Here is a 25,522-nt window from a genome sequence, read left to right as displayed (position 1 = left end):
GCTTCCCCAGATGCTGCTGTTTTAGAGATAAGTTTGTACCTTTTTGTTCAAATTTTTGTATGGTGGAAGGGGTCAGTGTGCACTGGGGGAATGTGGAGGTGTCTTACCTTTATGCATGCAGTGGTCATCTGGTCATTTTGGGCACTTATGTGGTACTTAGAGACTTCTAAAAAAGGTCTAGTTTTAAATGTGCAAGTTACATCCAGGATGTCTTGCAAAATGTTTATCACTGCAAGATGTCCAAGTTTAATCTGCCCTTAGGCACACCCAAAGCCCTGGCGATAGGACGCACTTGATGAGTTAGGATGCTTTTCGGATGTCTATGTTTTTTTTATTATGAACTTGATGGTATTGAGCTAAAAATATGTTTAACTATCCCAATGCTATTTATATAGCAGAAGGGTAACATAAGAGTATAAGAATTGCCGCTGCTGGGTCAGACCAGCGGTCCATCGCGCCCAGGAGTCCGCTCACGCGGCGGCCCCCAGGTCAAAGACCTGTGCCCTAACCGAGACCAACCCTACCTGCGTTCGTTCTGATTCAGCAAGAACTTGTCCAACCTTATCTTGAATCCCTGGAGGGTGTTTTCCCCTATAACAGCCTCTGGAAGAGCATTCCAGCTCTCCACCACTCTCTGGGTGAAAAAGAACTTCCTTACGTTTGTACGGAATCTATCCCCTTTTAACTTTAGAGAGTGCCCTCTCGTCCTCTCTACCTCTCTACCTGTCTTTATCTACTGAATCTAATCCCTTCATTATCTTGAATGTTTCGATCATGTCCCCTCTCAATCTCCTCTTTTCAAGGGAGAATAGGCCCAGCTTCTCTAATCTCTCATTGTACGGCAGCTCCTCCAACCCATTAACCATTTTAGTTGCTCTTCTCTGGACCCTTTCGAGTAGTGCCATGTCCTTCTTCATGTACAGCGACCAGTGCTGGACGCAGTATTCCAGGTGAGGGCGTACCATGGCCCGGTACAGCGGCATGATTACCTTCTCCGATCTATTCTTCTTAATCATTCCTAGCATTCTGTTCACCATTTTCGCCGCCGCCACACATTGTGCAGACGGCTTCATCGACTTGTCAATCAGTACTCCCAAGTCCCTTTCCTGGGGGGTCTCCCCAAGTACCGCCCCGGACTTCCTGTATTCGTACATGGGATTTTTGATACCAACATGCATTACTTTACACTTATCCACGTTGAACCTCATTTGCCATGTTGTTGCCCATTTCTCGAGCATGGTTATGTCGTGTTGCAGATCTTCACAGTCCCCCTGCGTCTTCACTACTCTGAATAACTTCGTATCATCCGCAAATTGAATCACCTCACTCATCGTACCTATTTCCAGATCATTTATGAATATGTTGAAGCAGACTGGAGAGAGGGTAGTGCCAAATTATTGTTTAGGGGCCTACATTTCTAATAGATGCAGCTGCTAAATTGATCGTGACAAGATAATTTCCCTGCTGCAATCATTTTAACGACTGCAGCAGGCAACCCATCCATCCCCCCACTAAGACAACCAGCAGGAGGGATGCCCACTCCATCAGGAAGAATTGGACACTCATCCTGATGTGGACATTAGGGGGTGGGGAGGCAGCTTCGGAGGTTCTGGTAGGAGGGACTGGGCATCCATCTTGCCGGTAGTCTTTGCGGGGGAGACAGGTTCACTGCTGAGGCTGCTAAACTGTTCATGGCAGGGAAATTCTCTTGCTGCAATTAGCTCAGCAGCAACCCGATTCTCTAACCGATGCTTGTGACATGGACGCCAGTTTGAGAATCATGGTGTTAGGCAGCGGTTCTATATAGGATGCCCATGTGCGATTCTCAAGAGCCGCTTAGGTGGCTTCTAAGACCGGGCATCCTATACAGGATCCGGCACTTTGTGTCCAGTCCATGTAAATCATAAAGGAGCATCGAAAAGGTACCAAATTGACCAGATGACCAATGGAGGGATTATGGAATGACTCCTCTCTTACTTCCCCAATGGTCACGGACTACCACCCAAAGATGTAAAACAGTACATAGCAGCCTGTATTACAGCTTCAGATGGTCACATAGACACAGCTCAGCAGATCAGAGGGGCACTCTAGGGGATACTGCAGTGACCGTCACATTAAAAAGTCCCAGGTGCACGTCACTATAACTTGATTATATTGTATGGTGGCCCTCTAAAACCCACCCATAACCTACTCTAGCTACATAAAGATGCCACTTGCAGGCATGAGGGCTTTTGTTATGATGTACAGATATCTACAGTAAGATTTGGGTGGATTTTGGAGTGCCCACCAAACAATATAATCAGGTTATAGTGACATCTGTACCTGGGGATTTTTTAATGTGACATTCATTCCAGTACCTCCTAGAATACCCCTCTGCTCAGTTGTCAGTGTGGCCAGTTTGCTAAGAATGCTGGCTGCTTGAACGTCCCAATGGTTTGTTTTTGTGTATTTTTCATTTGGACGTTTTTGTATTTGAAAATGGCCAAAAATGTTAGACACACTAAGGGCCAAAACGTCTAGATAAGTCATAAAAAAGAAAGAAACATACAAAAGATAGATGTCTTGTGGTTTAGAAAATGGACATTCACTCTATTGGATTTCTAGATGTCTTTCTCAAAACATCCAAACTCAGTCTTAGACAACCCATTGAAAATGCCTCTCCATGTGTCTTTATAAAGTAGGCTGGGAATAGATACCAACTTTCCCTTCACAAATAAGTAATCTGTCATAAAATTAAATAGGGAAAAATTATCTTCAATTTGGTGATATGAATCTAGTACAATATCACTTTGTCACCATTTCTGATTTAAAACTTCATTAAGAGCTCCTTTTACAAAGGTGCGCTAGCGTTTTTAGCACACGCACCGGATTAGTGCGCGCTACCCAAAAAACTACCGCCTGCTCAAGAGGAGGCGGTAGTGGCTAGCGTACGCGGCATTTTAGCTTGCACTACTCCACGCGTTAAGGCCCTAACGCACCTTTGAAAAAGAAGCCCTAAATCTTTCATATAAATAACTCCAAATTATATGTGAATTTTCGTGAAGTGTTCAGACCCAGAACCACAACTAATAGTGCTTCATGATAAAACACAGCAGTGGTTGCCTATAAGACCTTCATAGCCTTCACGGTCTTAACCACCTGAATATCAAACATCATAAGACATTCTAATTCAAATACTTTTTGGTAGCACTTATCTGTGTTTCATTGGCAGCTTTGCAGTCTGCTATGGCCCCCCTGTGCTCAATACTAGTGACTTGAATGTGCTGTCCCTGTCTGGTCGACAGGGACAGCACATGTATAGTCAGTGCTGCTGACTATACTTAAAGAAGCAATGAATATATGTGTTAAGACAACACACCAAAACTGCTGACAATCTGTTCCCTTATGATTTACACCAACATTTTGTGGAACAGAACAATAGTGCTTTTGGACTAAAATACTCATTTGCATTTATTGTTTTATGAATTTATTTATTTAAAAATAAGCTAAGATACATTAGATGGCGACGAGGATTACTTGCTTACTTTATGGTATTTCCCCCCCCCAAAAAAAAATGTTGCTTTAGGTTGTACTGCTGGATTGATTGCAGCCATTTGGTATTTCAGGAGTGGTTATTAAGTGGTTTCAATCTTTTCTCACTGATCAGAGTTTTTGTGCTTCAAGAGGAACTGAAAAGTCCTCCTTTTAGCCATTGATCGCAGGTGTCCCTCAGGGATCTTCCTTATCTGCTATGTTATTCAGTCTATTTATGGCAACAATTGGAAAGACATTAGCTAGTTTAGGCGTACAATATCAGGGTTTTCGTTTGTTGTCATCTTATTTGACTGGCATTAGAGATTGGATGAAATCTAATTAAGTTTGAATGCGTCAAAAATGAAAATTCTATGGCTGTCTAGATTTGGGTTCTCAAGAGCTCCTCTGGTTTTCGAGTATTATGGAATACAGATTTCTATAAAATCTGTGATAAAGAGTTTGGAGATACTGTTAGACTCCTCTCTATTTTTTAGAAACCATATCGCAGCAGTGGTTAGAATTGTGTGGGTGGATTTGGTTGTTTATTTAATACAGTTACTGCTAAGAATTTTTGATTTGCTGAATCTGGGTAATTTCCATTATGTTATGCAATGTTTTGTATTATCACATTTGAATTATTGCAATGATCTATTCTGTGGATTGCATCAGATGACCTTAAGGGCAGCATGTGTGCCTGGGGAATTATCGCATAGGAAACACATGATCCCATGGCTGGATGATTTGCATTGGCTCCCAGTGGCATGGAAGATCAGGTTTAAAATGCTGATGTTAGTATAAGGCTTTGCAAAACAGCACAAGGAATTGATCCATTTTACTCCACAAAAAAAACACAAACAGAAAAATGTTTCTAGAGGTTCCGGCCCTAGATGTATTTATGTGGATTACTTATTTGTTTTAATAAAGCCGTCAACTTGGACATCACTTCTCCACAAGTTTTTTTTGTTTTTCAGTATAAGGCTTTGCATCAAGACCTGCCTCTGGTAGTAGCTAAGGAAATTATGCCATAAGTACCAGTCTGTTCACTATGGCTGCAGGGTAAGAAGTTGCTGGAAATTCCCCCCTGTTACAGCAAATAAATAAGCAAACCAGAGACGTCGGAACACTGCATGGTTTGGTGGGGCTCAGGAGCTCCGCCCTAGCCCCAGTGGAACCCTACAGCGCAGGCGCAGCCTCTTCCTATCTCCCACCATCCTATCCCCACCCACCTTCTTCAGGCATCCACTGCGCAGTGTCAGCGAGCAGGCCTACACCAGAAGTAGAATGAAGGTCTCCGGGGCAGGCTTGCTCATTGATGTGGCAGCTGCCTGAAGAAGAAGCAGGTGGGGGGGGGGGGCACTACACGAGAACACCAATCTTTTGGGAGGCCATGGCCCCTGCGACCTCCCCCGTTCTGACGCCTATGAAGCAAATGGTTTGTTTTTTGCATGTTTTGTGTGGCAGGTCCACAAATATGGAATACTCTTCAAGATTCAGTTCACAGTATGACCTCTTTTTTAAAAATCTTTTCATAAACATTTGAAAGCAACTTTTTCTTTGAAGTCTTTCCAAATATGTGATGTAATTATACTGTTCTAAGTGAATTTTGGAAACAGATGAATGAGGAATATTTTATATGTTTTAAGCTATTGTGAATGATTTTGTGTAACCCGCTCAGATTTTGGGATGTGCAGGATATAACGGTTATAAATGAATACATAAATAAATAAAACATTATGGCGTCCTTTTACTAACCTGTGGTAAGCACTAGCACATGCTTGCAACAGGTTAAAAAGCAAAACTGTGCCAAACAGGTCCCTCTGGTCACAGGAAGAAAGATGCCTCAAAATGCCAGAGCATTTACCTCGCCGGCCAGTGGTAAGAAGCTCTTCTGCAGTTCAGTATAAGGAGCCCTTAATAAAGAAAACTAGGGCTTTTTCGTCCCATTATCAAAATCCATGCCTCTTAGTAAATACATCTAAATCAATTAGGCTGTGAAGAATCAGTTGGAGAACTGGATGATCACAAGGTAAACGAAGCGCTCTGGGAGGATATGGTAGCAGAAGGGATAGGCGTTTATGTGACATTTTATGGAAAATGTCAAAGGTATATCCCATGATCTTGTATGTAGGAACAATGTTTCTACTCCCATTTCATACCAAGCCACTGGAATCGACTGCCCCCACAGATCAGATCCCTTGAAGGACTCCTCAACTTTAGGAAAGCAATGAAAACATACCTCTTCACCTAACTCCCTGCCTATGACCGATGGATTACAAAGAAATTTATATTGGTACTAGATCCTTGGTATGTGTCACATTAGGGTAAAAACTTGTATTAAAAAATTGTGCACTGTAACTGGCAAATTTAACTTGTAAATTGCATATAATGAATATTGGTATGTGTCGAGTTAGGATAAAAACTTGCATTGAAAAATCTTATTCTGTAACTGTGGCAAATTGTACCCTGTGAACTGTATAGTACCATGATACTGTCTTATATTAGTTTTGCGCCCCAAAAAAGGCACTAGGTCTTATTTTCAGGGATGTCTTATTTTTTTCATGTACATCTCTCACTTCCTCTCCTCCACCCCAGTTCTTCCTATTTCCTTTCTCTCCCCCACATGTGCATCTTTCCCCCCCTCTCACCCATACCCTTGTGCAGTATCTTTCTATCCCTCCCTCCCATTCCTTGTGCAGCAGAACCCTTGCAGCTTCTATCCCTCCCTTCCATCCCTTGCAGCTTCTATCCCTTCTTTCCTCCCATCCCCCGTGTAGCATTTTCTATCTCCTCCACCGCCGCTGCAGCTTACCCCCTTCGCCCTCCCCCCACCAACCCATCTGTTCCTCCCATCTGAACCGCGAGACAAAAATAAATACCTTATAACAAACCGGCAGTGTCGGCAGCAATCTAGACAGGCTGTATTGCGGGTTTTGGGCCCTCTGCTGCGTTGCTGATGATGTCATCAGTTACACGGCAGAGGAATGGCCCAGGCCACGAAGCAGCCTGTCTAGATTGCTGACGATGCTGCCAGTTTGTTAAAAGGTATTTATTTCTGTCTCGCGGTTCGGATGGGAGGGAGAGATGGGTCAACAGGGGGGAGAGGGGGAGGGAGAAGCGCTGCTGCTGCTTCTTTTACCAGCGACTAGGGCTTATTTTTGGGGTAGGGCTTATATTACGACCTACCCTGAAAATCATGCTAGGGCTTATTTTGGGGAAAACACGGTGTGTATGTTAACCTGTTACTTGTTCTGAGCTCGTTGGGGAGAACGGGACAGAAAACAAAATAAATAAACACATAAATTTATGTGGTTTACTAATTGAAATCTCACATTATTATGGTGTTACTACCTTTGTTAGCCTTCCTAATTTTGACTAGCCTATCTCGGTCTATCCATCCTGTCCAGTTGGATGTTAGTAAGTGCATCCAGCTCTAACACAAGCTTGCTGCATTGACCCCTAACTTGGCAACTCAGGGAAATCACTGTAGCAAGAACCTTTGCTGTGATGTATGGGTGAGTTACCTCAGGGCTGCCTCCCTGTGTCAGCAACATTAGTTCTTGTTTTATGACTTCAAAAGTAAGCCTGTGAAGCATTGCCTCGATTTGCCAGGCTGTGGGAGGGTGAAAGAACTGTTTGCTTACAAGTTCTAGCACTAATCACATAATTAAATTCTTTGAAGGATAGCATCTGACAAGAGCATGGAAAGTAAATAAGGTAAACCACCTGTAGCACAACCCCTGCAATTATCTTATCACCACTTCTGTGCCTTATCCTGAAAGCTACAGACAGTTGCTTGTGTGCACAAGGCTATCATCTTACTTTGGTGGCCTGTACCATTACTAAAATAAGAAAGTAAACTGGTTGAGGAAATAGGTCACAGGAATGATAGGTAATAGAGCAGACCTAATTAGTGTCAAGTACCCGTAATCCTAGGAGATTTACCTTAGGATAAAAGCTAGGGGAAGTCCCTCAGGCAGCCATAATGGCTCCCTAGCCAGGTTGGCTGTGTATCAGGTATAGCTTGTCAGCTGTGCTGAATGTGGCTTATTGATCTTAGATGGTCTGTAGTTTCTGGCACAAATTGAATTTACGTTGCTTAAATGAGAGAAGAGCTGACCTTGTTGGCAGTATCTTTTTTCCTGTTTTAAAATAAATTTCTTTGCAAAGAGGTTCAATTGGGTAAAAGCCAGGGCCAGTTCAATCTCTCTTTATGATCATGAAGTCATATGATAACCCTTTCTCAGATCTTTTTTTTTTTTTCATATCAAAAGTTGTGTTTATTTTGCAAATCACACTGTGCATTAGTTTATGGATATTCTTCAAATGATTTGTGGAAAATGTATGTACTGTATAGTCTGCTTTTATATTTATTTTTAGACATTCTTTAAGAGCAGTGCTCAAAAACGCCTTATGCTAAGGGAGATTTCTGTTCAACTCCTTTGTAGGTCTGTCTGTCCAAATTAGATTGTAAGCTCTTCTGAGCATGGACCATCTATATTACATGTTAAATGTACAGCACTGTGTACACTTTTCAGTACTATAGAAATGATAAATAGTATTAGTATTAGTAGGTACATTAAGCACAAATATAATAGAAACATAGAAACATGATGGCAGATAAAAGCCAAATGGCCCATCCAGTCTGCCCATCCAAGTAATCATCATCTCTTCCTCTCTCTAAAACAGTGTCTCACAGACATTCTGGCCGGCGGCACATTAAATCCAGTGCCTCGGCTGGAAGGTACCTGGAAATGCGCAGATGTCATGCGCATGCACATACGTGGAGGCCCATCTGGCCGCAACCCACTAGTGGAGGGATCCAGAAGGTGCGGGGAGAGTAAGAGAGACACCGGCCAGGAGGAGAGTCATCTGTGCCAGCTGACTTCCTATAGGACATGCCTCTCACTGTGAGAGACACGTTCTGTAGGCAGACAGACAGCATGGACGACTCTCCTCCTCGCCATTGTGTTGTGACACACCAGAAATCTCAGGAGGCGCACTGTGATACACTGCTTTAAGAGATCCCATGTGCCTATCCCAGGCTTTCTTGAATTCAGACACAGTGTCTGTCTCCACCACCTCTTCCAGGAGATGGTTCCATGCATCTACCACCCATTCCGTAAAAAAAAAATATATTTCCTTAGATTACTCCTGAGCTTATTACCTCTTAACTTCATCCTTTGCCCTCTCATTCCAGAGCTTCCTTTCAAATGAAAGAGATTCGACCCATGCACATTTACATCACGTAGGTATTTAAACATCTCTATCAACACTTGGACTCCATATTTGAACATTTTGACTCCTGAGAGTCGTAGCCGGGTCTTGAATAGACTCCACCTCTGAAACTGTGCTTCTAGGTGTTTCTGCTGTTCCCTGCTTACGAGTTTTTCTGTATCAGTGGGGGGATGGGGAGGGGTGGGTGGGGGGTAGGGGCTTCTTTGTCGTGGGGGGGGTATGGTGGGTCCGGAGGGGACATAAGAATCCAGTCCTCTACGGGTGTTTGATGAAAGTGCATCCTATGGTTGTTATTGCTGTTGTGTTTACTGTTGCTTAATAAAATAGATTTGAACGTAAACATCTCTATCATATCTCCCCTCTCCTGTTTTTACTTCAAAGTATATAGATTGAGATCTTTAAGTATATCCCCATATGCCTTATAACGAAGACCACGCACCATTTTAGTAGCCTTCCTCTGGACTGACTCCATCCTTTTTATATCTTTTTCAAGGTGTGGCCTCCAGAAGTGTATACAATATTCTAAATGAAGTCTCACCAGAGTCTTATTATATAGAAAGGCCTTAACCATATATCAACCCTATAAATGTAAACAAAATAGATAGAGGGAAAATAATCTATTAAATATATAAAATATGATTGAAATTAAGTCATAATCCTTATTGAGTATTTAAGTGTTTAAAGAAAACTGTGATGGACATATCATAAATTATACAGACTTCAATCTTTGGAACCTCTTATGATGTATACCATTCCAAGATCCTGTCTTGTATATTGTTGTAATCATTTATACCACCACCTCCTACCAATAAGAAATATTTTAATTACATTTAATAATTATAGTTACTTAGTTTATTGAATTTACTATTGTTATGAACACTGATCTTAAATACTTTTAAAATATTAAATAATAAATAATAACCGCGTGTGTGTGAAAAAACTAGATTGCAATTTCATTTTAAATTTCTATTAAATTACAATACAATAAATATATAAACTTAAGAATCTAAAGTGCATAAAGTGCATGTGCATAAAGCCTAATTAATTAATTTAATTATTGTGATGATGTCACTGTATGTAAATAGGACTAAAAATATATATTCCTAAAACGTGCATTTGCTTGAATCCTTTTAGAAAATATGAATAAATAAATTATGTGCAATGTGACTAATCTTTGTTGAAAAGGTAATACTTAGCTTGTTGTGGTTGAGCCTGCCACCATCAACGTTGATATGATGGAAGAACTCCCGACGCCTTTATCTTATATAGGCATTTCAACCCGAACACGGGTCTTCTTCGGGGGAAGATTTTAAACCAACGCTGCCTTGCTATATCAAACGTACAAACAAAAACACAATTAGGCAAGTTAGTTCATACAAAAATATACTAAAAACAACTAATGAAATGAATGAAAGACAAAACGGAACAATTAACAAAACCGGAAACTCCAAAAAGAATTGAAAAGTGAGTGCAATGAAATAGCTAAGTGAATAATAACATATGTGAAAATAAGACTGAAGAACTCCCATAGAAAACCTAAATATGCATTAGTGCCATGGTACATATTAAAGATGCCAAAAAGAACGTAAAAAGCAAACACCATGAAAAACACACATACTTACCAATGCGAAAATACTTGAATAACAGAAGCAATGAGCTGAACAAATAAAATTAAATTAGAAACCACAAATGCTAGGAACAATGCTGAACATTTAACTAAAACCAAAAGCACATACCAAACTGAGCTGGCTTAACGCCCAAATCATTTTTAATGCATAGGAAATGGAATCTTCCGCGTACTCTTGTGCTGTGAACAGCTTTTAAATGTTCATTATGATGCATAAGGGCGGTGACACCGGAAGTTAACATGACTCATATTCTCAAATGTCGTAACAGCGCCAGGTTCGCAACTCACACAAAATGAGACATGGGCCAGAAAGGCCACCGTAGGAGGCATTCGTTTTATAATATAAGGGAACATAAACAATGAAAAAATAAACTACGAGTAAGCTGGTTATAATATATAAACCATGAGCAAAATTTAAATATCCAATGTTTCAGGCTATCCAGATGTGCTAAGATACCACACCATACAAAAACAATATAAAAAACATTATGAATAATAAAGAATGAACAATATCAATTATATCAAAAACTAAGTAACAAGCCTAACAAGACAAATCAAAACTGTAAAGGAAGGAAAACTAAATGAAATTAAATAAATGTAAATGTAAAAGAAAAAAAAGGGGGGAAAGGCGAACCCTTGTATAGATATAATTAATTATTAATAAAAATGAAAAAGAAGAAAAAAGGTGAGGAACAGAGATCATAACCAAAAAAGTTAAATTAGAATTAAAATAAGTTAAATTGAAGACCAGGGTAAAAATAAATTTTATAACTTGTTATAAATCGAATTCTCTATTTAGACCAGCTGGATAGACACAATCTAAATAAAATATCCACCGTTGTTCTTTACGGAGCAAAATAGCGGTAATATCTCCAGCTCTAGGGGAAGGTACTACCACTTCAACGGCCGCAAACTTTAAATCTATGAACGAATGGTGAGCTGCGATGCAATGAGCTACCAGTGGGGCATCCATGTTTTGCTGACGGAAACGGGATCGGTGTTCGATCAATCTCAACTTTAAAACTCTAGAGGTTTCACCTATGTAGACCAAACCACATGGGCACCATAAACCATACACCACACAACAAGCTAAGTGTTGCCTTTTCAATAAAGATTAGTCACATTGCACATAATTTATTTATTCATATTTTCTAAAAGGATTCAAGCAAATGCACATTTTAGGAATATATATTTTTAGTCCTATTTGCATACAGTGACATCATCACAATTATTAAATTAATTAATTAGGCTTTATGCACATGCACTTTAGATTCTTAAGTCCCTTCCTCCCACTCCCACCCCTACCTGTCCTCCAAACACTGCAGTAGATCACCAGCAGAGGCTTTCCTCTACACGTCTTGCCTCAAGCAGATCCACACAGAAACAGTTACCCCCTAATTCTATAAACAGCAATTTAAGTTGTGTGTGTAAATTTGGGCAGGCACCCAATTTACAGGTGAAATGTAATTGAATAACAAGTCAATTAGCATTAATAATTGGCTGCCCATCAAGCAATTATTAGCATTAATTGGATTTAATTTAATTTAAATTATGTGCATGAATGTAGATGCATAATTTACATCTAAAATTTACATGCGATGCCAAAAAGGGAGACCTGGAAATGGCAGGTCAAGGGGTAGATCAGGGGGGTTCCTCAAATTTACATGTGTAACACCTAAGTCCGGCATGAAGATTTGTACTACATTTCAGTTGATTCAAAAGGACACGCCTAAATTAGGTGTGGGCCATTGGCATAAGTACTATTCGGAAAACCATGCCTAACTTTAGAAATGGTTTATAGAATACTGCTCAGCATTTATTTTGGCACTGAATTTTTTAGGTATCATAAATAGAATTTACCCATTAGGCACTATTCTATAAATGGAAATGTAAGTGTGTTATCACAGAGATCTGCCAGTTCTGTCCCATTTTCAGCACCTGGCATCCATTAGAATGCATGGAAGTAGCGTCTAAATTTTGGCGCCATAGATAGAATTCCCTCCTAATTGTCTGTTTTGCATCAGCATTTAACAATGGTGACAGTATTTTGGTCTTTTAATCTTGTTTCTTCTTTTTATGAGTATCTTCTATAATGAATTAAATACATCTAGCCCAGTGGTCTCAAACACGCGGCCCGGGGGCCACATGCGGCCCACCAGGTACTATTTTGAGGCCCTCGGTATGTTTATCATAATCACAAAAGTAAAATAAAACAGCTTCTTGATCATATGTCTCTTTAGCTATAAATGACAATATTATTATTAAGACATAGCCAAAAGGAAAGATTTATAAACTATAAAGAGTTTTACCTCATGCAAAATTGTCATTTCTTTAATAAGACATTAAGTATTTATTTCTGAGGCCCTCCAAGTATCTATGAATCCAAAATGTGGCCCTGCAAAGGGTTTGAGTTTGAGACCACTGATCTAGCCTGAGCTTCCAAAATGGACAGCAGGACAGCATCCACATCTCTTGCAAATGCTTAATCTTTGCAACTGCTCCTTTTTTAGTTTTATTCTAATGTCTACAGTTTGAGAGTCTCCCTTTTATACAGTTAAATGCTATTGAAATAGCCTTCTTTATTATCCTTCTCTTTCTGATTATGTTAAATGTGATTAGTTTAGGATCACTATTGCACCTGTCTTATGGCTGATAACTCTGCCAGATACAGCTCCTGGCACTCATACACTTTAGCTGACAGGAGTGATGGCAGTTTTCAGACAGGTATTTGTTAGGGTAAATTGATTTAACAATTGTTTCCAAGAATCACAGGTATTAAAATCATAATGAGGCTTAAATATTGTTGTGAAACTAATAACACGTTGATTGATTATTCTTATTTAAAGATCTGTAAAAGTCCTTTGCTTAATTGGTTGGTTTCATTATCAGCCTGTAGATGTTAATTTTCAAAAAGAAGTCTTTACTGTTCCTTAGACAGCATTCCTTGCACAGATTTATAATGCTAGAATGACAGATGCTTTGTTTCTTCCCCTCATTTAATTCTGTTTTTGGCTAACTCAGTAGAAAAATGTTAATTTTTCAGGGAACTGGGCTAGAGGTATCTCAAGCAAGGTAGATACGTACTTGTCTTGAGGTCTAATTTAACTATTGTGTAGTATTGATCTACTTGGACCACCAGGGACCCTAACAATCTTCTTTTGCCAAAGGTAGACAGCAGTAGAAAGTAAACTATAATAAATGCCCCATCCAATCCCATGTCAATATCAAGCTTTTTTTTGCTTTTTTTTTACCCTTTGGAGTGCATCAGTATTTCACGTTTATTGTAGTGTGATGAAATACCTTTCAAAATGGCCGGAGGGACACTCAACAGTAAACGTTTAGGTAGTACAAATTGGAGTGAACAAGAGGACAGTTAGCAGGGAATATTTCTGAGGTCAAAGTAGTCTTGCTAGAAGCTGAATCAGCTGAACAGCCAGTTAAGAGCTATAGTGCAGTACCTGCTGCAAAGTAAATATAGATTACCTTCCTGGAGACAAATTGATCGAGTATACAGTATAGGAGGAAAGGCCTTTTTTTTTTTAACACAGCTAAAAAAGAATCAGATAAACTTTCTAACATTAAAGAGAACATGGCATTTCTACTTGTTAGTATCACTGTGGCATTGATTTTTTTTAACCATAGACAGAGTCAATACATAGAAAGATGACAATTTAGATACTCTCATAATTGTAAAATACTTAGAAATATAAGAGACACCTTGTGTCCTGACCCAGAAATGATTGCATTCATGCTGTACTGTTGATATATGAGTGTATTTTAGGTTATGATTATCTAAAACAAGCATCTGAATACCTGACTGAACTGCCTAGGCAATATCACAACTGTATAGCATTAGAAACAAATTTCAAATAAAAGATAATAAAGCATTGTCCAAGTAACTTTTATTTATTTCAGCTTTAAATATATGTCTTATTGTAAGCTACCTGTTTTTATTTCTTATGCTTCTAGGATGATAATAGCGGGCAATATCCATAGGAACCTGTGCCTTATGTTGGAACAATCAGTTATGGTTTAGTGGCTACTTAACCCCCTCTCCCCCCTTTTATGGAGCCACATTAGGCTTTTTTATTGCTGGCCACAGTGGTACAAACTCCAACGCTCATAGAATTCCTATGAGCATCAGAGTTAATACCGCCACGGCTGGCGATCAAAAGGCCTAACGTGGATTAATAAAAGGGGGCCTAAAATATACCATTGATCAACACAAGTTGAATATCCAAGTAGTTGACTGCAGGTCCATCTAATTTTCTATTTGCATATTGGAAAGTATAACACATTAGTTAATAACACATTATAATTATGTCATAAAAGGTTTTATTGCCTGAACATAACACAAACTGAAAGTTTCTAACTATCCACTGTACAGTTAATGTGCATTAAACAGAGTCTCCCTGCACATTCTTTATTCTGATTCACTTCTTAGGCTGAGAGGATTGTTATATTATCTAATTATTTTAGGATTCACAGGAAATATAAGGCTTACACAGAGAATAGATTGTAGCTGGTTATTCTCATCAAAGTTCAGATTTTAGATACTCACTCAGGATTTTACTATATTAATGTGCATTAGGGTCCCGAGAAACAAGAAGGCAAACGATTCTCAAGATCAGGCTGACAGAAACAAAAAAGCACATCAGTAAGAGAATTCCATCACCAAGAAACAGCAGAACAATGGTTTATCATCAGAAGTTTATTTACTATACTAATATTAAAACTCTAAAAATCCCTACATGGTCATATTTTATCCCCCTCCTAACTCCCCATCCTAACCCCGTCCCCCCCCTTTTACAAAACCGCGCTAGTGTTTTTAGCGCTGGCCATGATGGTAACAGCTCCGACGTTCATAGGAATTCTAGGAGCATTGGCGCTGTTACCGCTGCGGCTGGCGCTAAAAAACACGCTATGGTTTTGTAAAAGGGGAGGGGGGTAAGGGTATCATCAGTAAATATATAAAACATAGGGCTCCTTTTACTAAGGTGCGCTAGCGTTTTTAGCACACGCAGGATATTAACCCACACTATACCGCACGCTACGCAGCTAGAACTAACGCCAGCTCAATGCTGGCGTTAAGGTCTAGTGTGCACGGCAATGTAGCACATGCTATTTTGCGCATTAAAGCCCTAATGCAGCTTAGTAAAAGGAGCCCATAATGTTAGCAAAATCATAGTAGAAAACATCAACAGTTAAAATGATAATGACATTACCATAAGCAATTAAAACTATACTAAAATGCCACTCATTTGCAAACCTCTCAAAATATCCTTAGCGGAAATCATAACAATCTTGCTTTAATATGCATAGCATAAACAGTTGAAATCATATTGACTAAAAACTTGCAAACATAATCATAAAATGAGGTGAAATAGGAAGCTAACATACCAAAAAGATAATAATAATAATAACTTTATTCTTATATACCGCCAGCAATCTTGCGACTTCTAGGCGGTTTACAAACGAGAGACAGTAAATACAATAAAGAGAAACTGTACATACAACGAATTAAAGAGTATAGCAGTGTGCATCTGATAACATTGATAATGTTTACGACAGTATGTGTGCTGCAGGCCAGGAAGTGCCAAGCTGCTTACACAGAAGTAGAAATATTCCGTAAATTGAATAGAGTGTTCATGGTTAGTGATTAGGGGTTGAGGTTAACAGTTTATAAGTACAGGTATGTGATGATGTTACGAGGGGGGTTGATGTTCCGGTTCATTACCTAGGTATTTCAAGAATAGGTAAGTTTTTAGGTGTTTCCTGAATTCTTCATAGTTGTTTGTGTGTGCAATTAGTTTTTCTAGGTCTTTACCCCATATGGCTGCTTGATACGATAGCCGTTGTTGATGGTGTCTCTTATATTTGCACCCTCTAGCCGGTGGGGAGACAAATTTCATGTGTGTGTTTCTTGAAGGTGTCAACTACTTAGATTTTTGACTGCCTTGGCATAATTTTAATTGTTTACTGCATTTGAATTTTTCTATTATGATTTTACTGACATTACAAGAACATAAGAACATAAGAATAGCCTTACTGGGTCAGACCAATGGTCCATCAAGCTGAGTAGTCCATTCTCACGGTGGCCAATCCAGGTCACTAGTACCTGGCCAAAACTCAAAGAGTAGCAATATTCTATGCTACCGATTCAGGGCAAGCAGCGGCTTGGCCCATGTCTTACTCAATAACAGAGTATGGACTTTTCCTCCAGGAAATTGTCCAAACCCTCCTTAAAACCAGCTACACTATTTGCTCTTACCACAACCTCTGGCAATGTGTTCCAGAGCTTAACTATTCTCTGAGTGAAAAAAAATATATTTCCTCCTATTGATCTTAAAAGTATTTCTCTGTAACTTCATCGAGTGTCCCCTAATCTTTGTAATTTTTGATGGAGTTATAAATCGATCTACTTGTACTCGTTCTACTCTACTCAGGATTTTGTAGACTTCAATCATATCTCCCCTCGACCATCTCTTTTCCAAGCTGAAGAGCCCTAACCTTTTCAGTTTTTCCTCATACGAGAGGAGTTCCATCCCCTTTAACATCTTGGTCACTCTTCTTTGAACCTTTTCTAGTGCTGCTATATTTTTTTCAGATGAGACCAGAATTGAACGCAATACTCCAGGTGAGATTACACCATGGAGTGATACAGAGGCATTATAACATTCTTAATCTTGTTAATCATTCCTTTTTAAATAATTCCTAGCATCTTGTTTGCTTTTTTGGCTATCGCCGCAAATTGAGCGTAAGGTTTCAGCATTTTGTCAACAATGACATCCAGATTCTTTTCTTGGGTGCTAACCCCCAAGATGGACCCTAGCATCCGGTAACTGTGGTTTGGGTTATTCTTCCCAATTTGTATCACTTTGCATTTGTCCACATTAAATTTCATCTGCCACTTAGATCCCCAGGCTTCCAATTTCCTAAGGTCTGCCTGTAATTTTTCACAATCCGTATATGTTTTAACAACTTTGAACAGTTTGGTATCATCTGCAAATGAAATCACCTCGTTTGTCATTCCAATTTCCAGATCATTTATAATATGTTAAATAGCACATTTTGACAAGTTTAAAATTTCACTTAAATGTGTTTTAAAGTGTGGAGTTTTTTTTATGACCAGTAATGATATACAGCACTCGTCGCCGTACATGAAGAAAGATAGAGTATTACTCGAAAAGGTCCAGAAAAAAGCGACTAAGATGGTTAAGGGGTTGGAGGAGCTGCTGTACAGTGATAGATTAGAGAAACTGGGCCTCTTCTCCCTCAAACAGAGGAGATTGAGAGGGGACATGATCAAAACATTCAAGATACTGAAGGGGATAGACTTAGTAGATAAAGACAGGTTGTTCATCCTCTCCAAGGTAGGGAGAACGCGAGAGAGAACGAGTTGAAAGGGGATAAATTCCGTACAAATGTAAAGAAGTTCTTCTTCACCCAGAGAGTGGTAGAAAACTGGAACACTCTCCCGGAGGCTGTCACAGGGGAAAACACCCTCCAGGGATTCAAGACAAAGTTAGACAAGTTCCTACTGAACAAGGACTGAGGAAAGACAGCCCAAAGCCCCTGCCCACAGGCAGAGAAAATTAGGCGGGGCTGGCAGGATCACGCATGGCACGCACAGACAGCATGGGGACCCAGCGTGAGGAGGCCAGCATCAGCGACCCATCCCCCACTGGCTTGGAGATCAGATCCTCTCCACCCGAGACCCTATGCCTGATGCTCACCCCAGCTCCTAAACTTCCATGTGCCTTGTATGTGCGCAGTCCCCCTTCCCCGAACAAACTGGCACAAACAGCGCTGCACCGCAGGCCCTGCTACCCAAGAAAATCCAGAGGCCCCATAGGCTACATCCGCTGTACCCAAAGGCACTTTCCCCACTGCCGAGCGACCGCACACCTCATACGTCAGTAAACTCCCACCACACAAGCAACGCTGCCAAAGGTCCAACCCACAAGCTGGCCCCACGCACCACCCAGAGCCCAAGCTGGGAGGAATTGCAGCTAGCCATCAACTGCACCGCAGTCGGGAAGCCCAAACCCAAAGCCACACAGCTAGCCAAGGCGACCCCTCCAACATTCTATGATCGACATGCGGGACCAAAGAAAGAAGAACGGAAAGGTAATGGCTTACCCGACATCTTAAAGTTACCTCCGAGGGACAGGGATGTGCACTGTCCCTCGGAGAGATGCCGCCGATAAACCCCTTCCCATCATTCCTTGCTTCCTTTACCAACCAATCCTTTCCCGGCCTCCTGGTGGGAAAACATGCCCCTCCTTTCCATCTCCAACCCAACTACCTCCCCCCTGCCTTAGCATACCGTCTGAACATGGGCGACTACTTGGGCCATCCATAATGTGACCATTTATTTTTTTCATCAAAACGGGACATCTATTAATATTCAGCCCTGTCCCCAATCCCACCCTAGCCCCGCCCCCAATTTTTTCCATTCATTTTTCATATACAAACAATATCTTATTAATTCATAATGGTAAACATAATTTTTTAAAAAAACACAAAGCACACTATACGCAGAGAAAATGTTAATTATCATTTACGAGTTTCGGGGTATTTTCAAAGATGTCAAGGCAGATTACTTTAAAATATGCAATGTCAATAACTATAGAAAAATAGACAAATATAGTGCAAAATATAGACAGCAAATATAAATTCTCAAAACTTACACATTTTGATCACTAAATTTAAAATAAAATCATTTTTCCTACCTTTGTTGTCCGGTGATTTCATGAGTCTTTGGTTGCATTTTCTTCTGACTGTGCATCCAATCTTTCTTTCTTTTGCATCCAAAATTTCTTTCACAATCCAGCCCCATCTCCTTTGGGTCCAGGTCTCTCTCTCTTTTCACTCTGTTACCCTCCCCAGATCCAATGTCAGTTCTCATTTGTACCTTGGTTCCAGGTCTCCCTCTCTCTCCCTCCTCTGTTATGATCTTAAATCTCCCTGTTCTTCCCCAGAGTCTTTCCCCCTCTGTCTGAACCTCCCATAGTCCTGTATCTGCCTCCTGTCTTTCCCCTTTGGTCCAGGCCTTTCTCTCTCTAGTCTTTCTAATCTTCTTACGTGTCCCCCCTTTCTCTGCCTCTTTCTTGCCTTCCTTCCTCCCGCCTTCCCTCCCAGCAGATTTTACCATATATCTCTCCTCCTTTTCTCCTTCCTATTTTCCTCCTCCTAGGTCTGGTATCTGTCTCCTCCCCTTCCCCCCTGCTCAGGCATCTCTCTCTCCGCTCCCTTCCTCCTGTTGTTGCTTCTCAATATATTTTCTGGCTCTGTCTAAATTCTTTCTTACTATTCAGTCCTCAATTTCCCTCTTTCATTGTGTCTACTTATAGCTTGCCACCTCTTTCCATCACCCCTTTCAGTATCTAACTCTATCCTCTTCCCTCAATCCAGCATGTGCCCTTTTTTCTTTCTCCTCCCCACTTCCTTCCAGCATCTGCTCCCCCTCTCCCCCACACTTCCATTCAGTGTCTGTCCCTCCTCTCCCCCACACTTCCATTTAGCATCTGTCCCTCCTCTCCCCCACACTTTCATTCAGTGTCTGTCCCCCTCTCTCTACCCTTTCCATCTACTGTTCATCCTCTGTCTCGCCCCTTCCATTCTCTGCTCTCTCTGCCCTTTCCATCCAGAGTCTGCCTCTCTCTCTTCCATATGGTATCTTCCCTCTTTCTATGCTCCTTCCATAAATGTCTCCTTTGTACATGATTTATTTCAGCTTCACCCCCTCTACATTTTTCTATCTCCCTATGCTCTGGAATCTCCCTTTTCTCCTTTCCATCCTTCCTTCCCATGCCCTGGCATCTCTCTCCCTCCATGCTCTGGCACCTCCTCTCCCTCCTTTCCCTCTGGTCTGGCATTTGTTTCCTGTCTCTCCCACCCATGCCATGGCATATTTCTCCTCTTCTTCCAACTCCCCCTCCCTGTCCATTATCTGGCATCTCCTCTCCTTCCTTTCTCTCCCTCCCTCCTTTCTTGCTTTCCCATGGTCTGGCATCTGTCTTCTTCCCCACCCCATGCCCTGGCATCTCTCCCTCCCCCTCCATGGTCTGGTATCTCCTTTCCTGTCCCTCATGGACTTGGCATCTCTCATTCATCTTCCTTTTTCTTCTTACTGCATCCACCCCATGTCCAGCATCTCCCACCTGTCTTTCTACTTACATCATGTCTGTTTTTTTTCCTTCACCCTATAACCTCCATGTCTAGCATCTTCCTGTGTTCCTTTTTTTCTTCCTTATCTGATTTAGCAGCTTTCTCCCCTTTCCTGAACCAGCCAACCTACCATCTTCCCACATCCCATTCCAGTACCTCCCTTCTTTTCCCCAACTTAGGCCGGGATGGTATAGAAGTCCCTCAGGGAATCATCCCTCAGCTTAATTTAGAGGCGAGTGTTCCAGTGCTGCTGCGAGACTGGAGGCAATTCTTAGCTGCCACCAGCCTTGCCTTCGGCTGCGTACCACTAAACTGGACGGTAAAAACTAAGAGAGAAGCTGCAGGACTTTTCCACTTGCCTGCATCGCTCTAGGTTCTGCCGCTCTCGATCTCGCCCTCCTCTGAAGTGACTTCCTGTTTTTGAGGGGCGGGATCGAGAGCGGCAGAACTTAGAGCGATTCAGGCAAGTGTAAAAGTCCCACGGCATCTCTCTTAGTTTTTACCGTCCAGTTTAGCGGTACCACAGCCGAAGGCAGGGATGATGGCAGCTAAGTGAGCTGCCTGGATCTCGGAGCCCCCTTGCCATCCCCTAATGCCGGCCCTGAGAATAGGGAGAGTGATTTCAGACCTGGCGGCTCCCCCCATACCATTTTGGCACTGTAGAGAGGGAAGGAGGGAGGCAGGCTTTAGCGCGGGAGGGGAAGTGATCGCCAGTCCGTTGTCCCCACGCACCTGTTCTTATCTACTAAGTCTATCCCCTTCAGTACCTTGAATGTTTCGATCATGTCCCCTCTCAATCTCCTCTGTTCGAGAGAGAAGAGGCCCAGTTTCTCTAATCTTTCGCTATACGGCAGCTCCTCCAGCCCATTAGCCATCTTAGTCACTCTTCTCTGGACCCTTTCGAGTAGTATCGTGTCTTTCTTCAGGTACGGTGACCAGTGCTGGACGCTGTACTCCAGGTGAGGGCATACCATGGCCCGGTACAGCGGCATGATAAACTTCTCTGACCTGTTCATGATCCCCTTCTTTATCATTCCTAGCATTCTGTTTGCCCTTTTTGCTGCCGCCGCACATTGTGTGGACGGCTTCATCAACTTGTCGATCAGAACTTCCAAGTCCCTTTCCTGGGAGGTCTCTCCAAGTACCGCCCCGGACATCCTGTATTCGTGCATGAGATTTTTGTTACCGACATGCATCACTTTACACTTATCCATGTTGAACCTCATCTGCCATGTCGATGCCCATTCCTCGAGCTTGATTATGTCACGTTGCAGATCTTCGCAATCCCCCTGCGTCTTTACTACTCTGAATAACTTTGTATCATCCGCAAATTTAATCACCTCGCTCGTCGTACCTATGTCATATCATTTATAAAGATGTTAAAGAGCACGGGTCCAAGCACCGAGCCCTGCGGCACCCCACTGGTGATGCTCTTCCAGTCCGAGTATTGTCCATTTACCCCCGCTCTCTGTTTCCTATGCTCCAACCAGTTTTTAATCCACGTGAGTATTTCACCCTCAATTCCATGGCTTGCAATTTTCCGAAGTAGTCATTCATGCGGAACCTTGTCGAACGCCTTCTGAAAATCCAGATATACAATGTCGACTGGATTGCCCTTGTCTATCTGTCTGTTTACTCCCTCAAAGAAGTGCAGCAAGTTTGTCAAACACGATCTGCCTTTGCTAAAACCGTGCTGACTGGTCCTCATCAGCCCGTTTCCGTCAAAGTGATCAATGATGCTGTCCTTTATCAGTGACTCTACCATCTTTCCCGGTACAGAAGTCAGACTCACCGGTCTGTAGTTCCCCGGATCTCCCCTCGAACATTTCTTGAAGATCGGTGTAACATTCGCTACCTCCCAGTCTTCCGGAATCTTTCCCGATTTGATCGACAGATTGGCTATTAGTTGAAGCAGTTCAGCTATGGTCCCTTTCAGTTCCTTGTTGACCCTCTGAAGAATGCCATCCGGTGCCGGGGATTTATCGCTCTTAAGCCTATCAATCTGCCTACATACTTCCTCTAGACTGACTGTCAATCCTGTCAGCTTTCCGTCTTCGTTTCCAGCATATAGCCTGATGGGTTCCGGTATGCTGTGTACATATTCTTCGGTAAATACAGATGCAAAAAATGTGTTCAGTTTGTCAGCGATTGCTTTGTCCTCCTTTAGTGCTCTCTTTATTCCATTGTCATCCAACCGTCCCACCACTTCCTTTGTGGGTTGTTTCCCCTTAATATATCGAAAGAACGGCTTGAAGTTCTTCACCTCCTTGGCTATTTTTTCCTCGTAGTCTCTTTTGGCCCCTTTGGATATTTGAGGGGTTGGTGAGGGCAGGGCCGCCATCAGAAATTTCTGGGCCCCTTACTGAGCAATCCTATTGGGCCCCCCACGCACCCCTTCCCCCCGACCCCCCTTCTTCCATGGGCCGAATACACACATACTTTTCTCTGTCGCCGCACTCTTTGACCAAAAGATTTGTAAGCCTGCAACCACGTCAAGGTAGACTCTTTCAGCAGGGCCCTAACCTAACCTAAACTAAACTAATCTATACCTATCTATTCTAAACAAACATATGTCTAATACTGAACTAATAACAAACTAACAAACATCTGCATAATAAATAACTAATAAATAATAGTGCTAGTAGCTATAATTCACTTTTGAATGTAAAATCTCAGTTAAGGATTTCTTTTGACCTTTGTAGGCCAGAAGTAGATCACAATTGCACAATATTTTTTGTAACAAGTATTAAATGTGTTTTTATAATGACTGTAAGCTTAATAAATATATCAGAAAAAACTACACATCTGAGCACATATCTGAACATACACAACTGTATGATCCCATCCTCCTCTGCTTGCCTATAGCTGCATCATGCATGTTAAAAATGTAAGATATGTTGATATGTGCACCTTCCTTCCTTCCCATCCATCCTCCTCAGCCTGTCCTTACACATCCACAGCTGCATGTTAATGATGATGTATATGTTATGATGATAAATAAGTGCATATGAGCACATCATTAACATGCAGCTATGGATGAATATAAAAAAGAAACAATATTCTGTACAATTGTCAATTTATAAATCAGCGTCTTCTCCCCATTCTCTCTTCCCCATTTCCCTTCAGCGTCCTCAGCCCACTCTCTCTCCACTTTCCTTCAGCACACGCACATAAAAACAAGCAAGTAATTTATATCATTTTCATTCTATTCATTCATAGAAATTAAAATCTAAATAATGCCAGTCACATAACAAAACATGATTTTACAAAAATAATTCCCTGCACAGTCAAGCCTTCAAGGATTACTAGATGTCTTTCAGCAGTTCCCCTCCCTCCCTCCCCCTTATCTTTGTGGCCAAGTCAAAATGATCTACCAACAATAAAATTTTAAAAACACAAAGCTGTACGCTGTACGCAGAGAAAATGTTAATTATCATTTATATTCCGTGGGTTTTCACCTCAGTAACAACTATACAAAAATAGACAAATATTCCCCCTCCCTTTTTACTAAAACGCGATGGCAGTTTTTAGCGCAGGGAGCTGCGCTGAATGCCCCACGCTGCTCTCAACGCTCATAGGCTCCCTGCGCTAAAAAACGCTATTGCGGTTTAGTAAAAGGGGGCCATAGTGCAAAATATAGACAGCATATATAAATTCTCAAAGCAGACACATTTTGATCACTAAATTGAAAATAAAACCATTTTTCCTACCTTTGGTAATTTCATCAGTCTCTGGTTGCACTTTATTCTTCTGACTGTGCATCCAATATTTCTTCCCTTCTTTCGGCCTCCTGTATGCTTCCTCTCCTCCAGACCTCATTCCCTCCCAAAACTTTTTCTTTGTTTCACCCTGCCCCTTCTTTCATTTTCTCTCTCCATACCCCCTTTCTTTCTGTATGTCTGTTTTTCTCTCTCTCACCCTGCCCCCTTCTTTCTCTCTCCACACCCTCTTTCGTTCTGTATGTCTGTCTTTCTCTCTCTCTCTTTCCGTGCCCCATTTTTCTTTGTTTCATCCTGCCCCCTTTCTTTCTTTCTGGCTTCCTGTCCCCCCTTTCTTTCTTTCTCCCTGCCCTCCCCTATGCCACTACCATTGGGAAAATGCTGCCACCGCCACTGGGGAATAGGCTGCCACTGCTGCCATCGGGAACAGGCCGGCGCCGAATTCGCCCTGCGAGTTCGCCCTGTGAGTTCCCCACGGGGCCGACCAACTCTCGCCACCCGACGTCAATTCTAACGTCGGAGAGGACGTTCTAGGCCAGCCAGGCAGCGATTGGCTGGCCCAGAACGTCCTCTCCGACGTCAGAATTGACGCGAGTGGCGAGAGTTGGCTGGCTCCACAAGGAAAAGCAGGGAGAACTTGGCGCCGGCCTGTTCCCGATGGTGGCGGTGGCACTCAAGTGGCTAAAGAGCTGCAGTTTGCCGGCCTAGGGAGAACCAGGCCAGCTGTGCACCCCCTTGGGACGTAAACCCGGGGCAGGGCGGGGTGGACCGCACCCCCCACCCTGGTATGCCAATATCTGTACCTCACTCCCTCTCTATGACCAAAAATTCTCCTTTCTTCTATTCCCTGTGTACACAACCATCTCTTTCCCTCCCTTCCTCTCTCCCAAGTCCATGCCTTCTGTGTCCAAAAACTCATTCCCTCCCCCACCTCAGCATCACTTTCCCTCCCTTCCTCTCTCCCAAGTCCATGCCTTCTGTGTCCAAAAACCCATTCTCTCCCCCACCTCAGCATTTCTTTCCCTCCCTTCCTCTCTCCCAAGTCCATGCTTTCTGTGTCCAAAAACTCATTCCCTCCCCCACCTCAGCATCTCTTTCCCTCCCTTCCTCTCTCCCAAGTCCATGCCTTCTGTGTCCAAAAACCCATTCCATCCCCACCTCAGCATCTCTTTCCCTCCCTTCCTCTCTCCCAAGTCTATGCCTTCTGTGTGTAAAAACCCATTCCCTCCCCCACCTCAGCATCTCTTTCCCTCCC

This window comes from Geotrypetes seraphini, chromosome 5 (assembly GCF_902459505.1).
Source record: "Geotrypetes seraphini chromosome 5, aGeoSer1.1, whole genome shotgun sequence".
Classification (NCBI taxonomy): Eukaryota; Metazoa; Chordata; class Amphibia; order Gymnophiona; family Dermophiidae; genus Geotrypetes; species Geotrypetes seraphini.
This window is presented reverse-complemented; position numbering follows the sequence as displayed.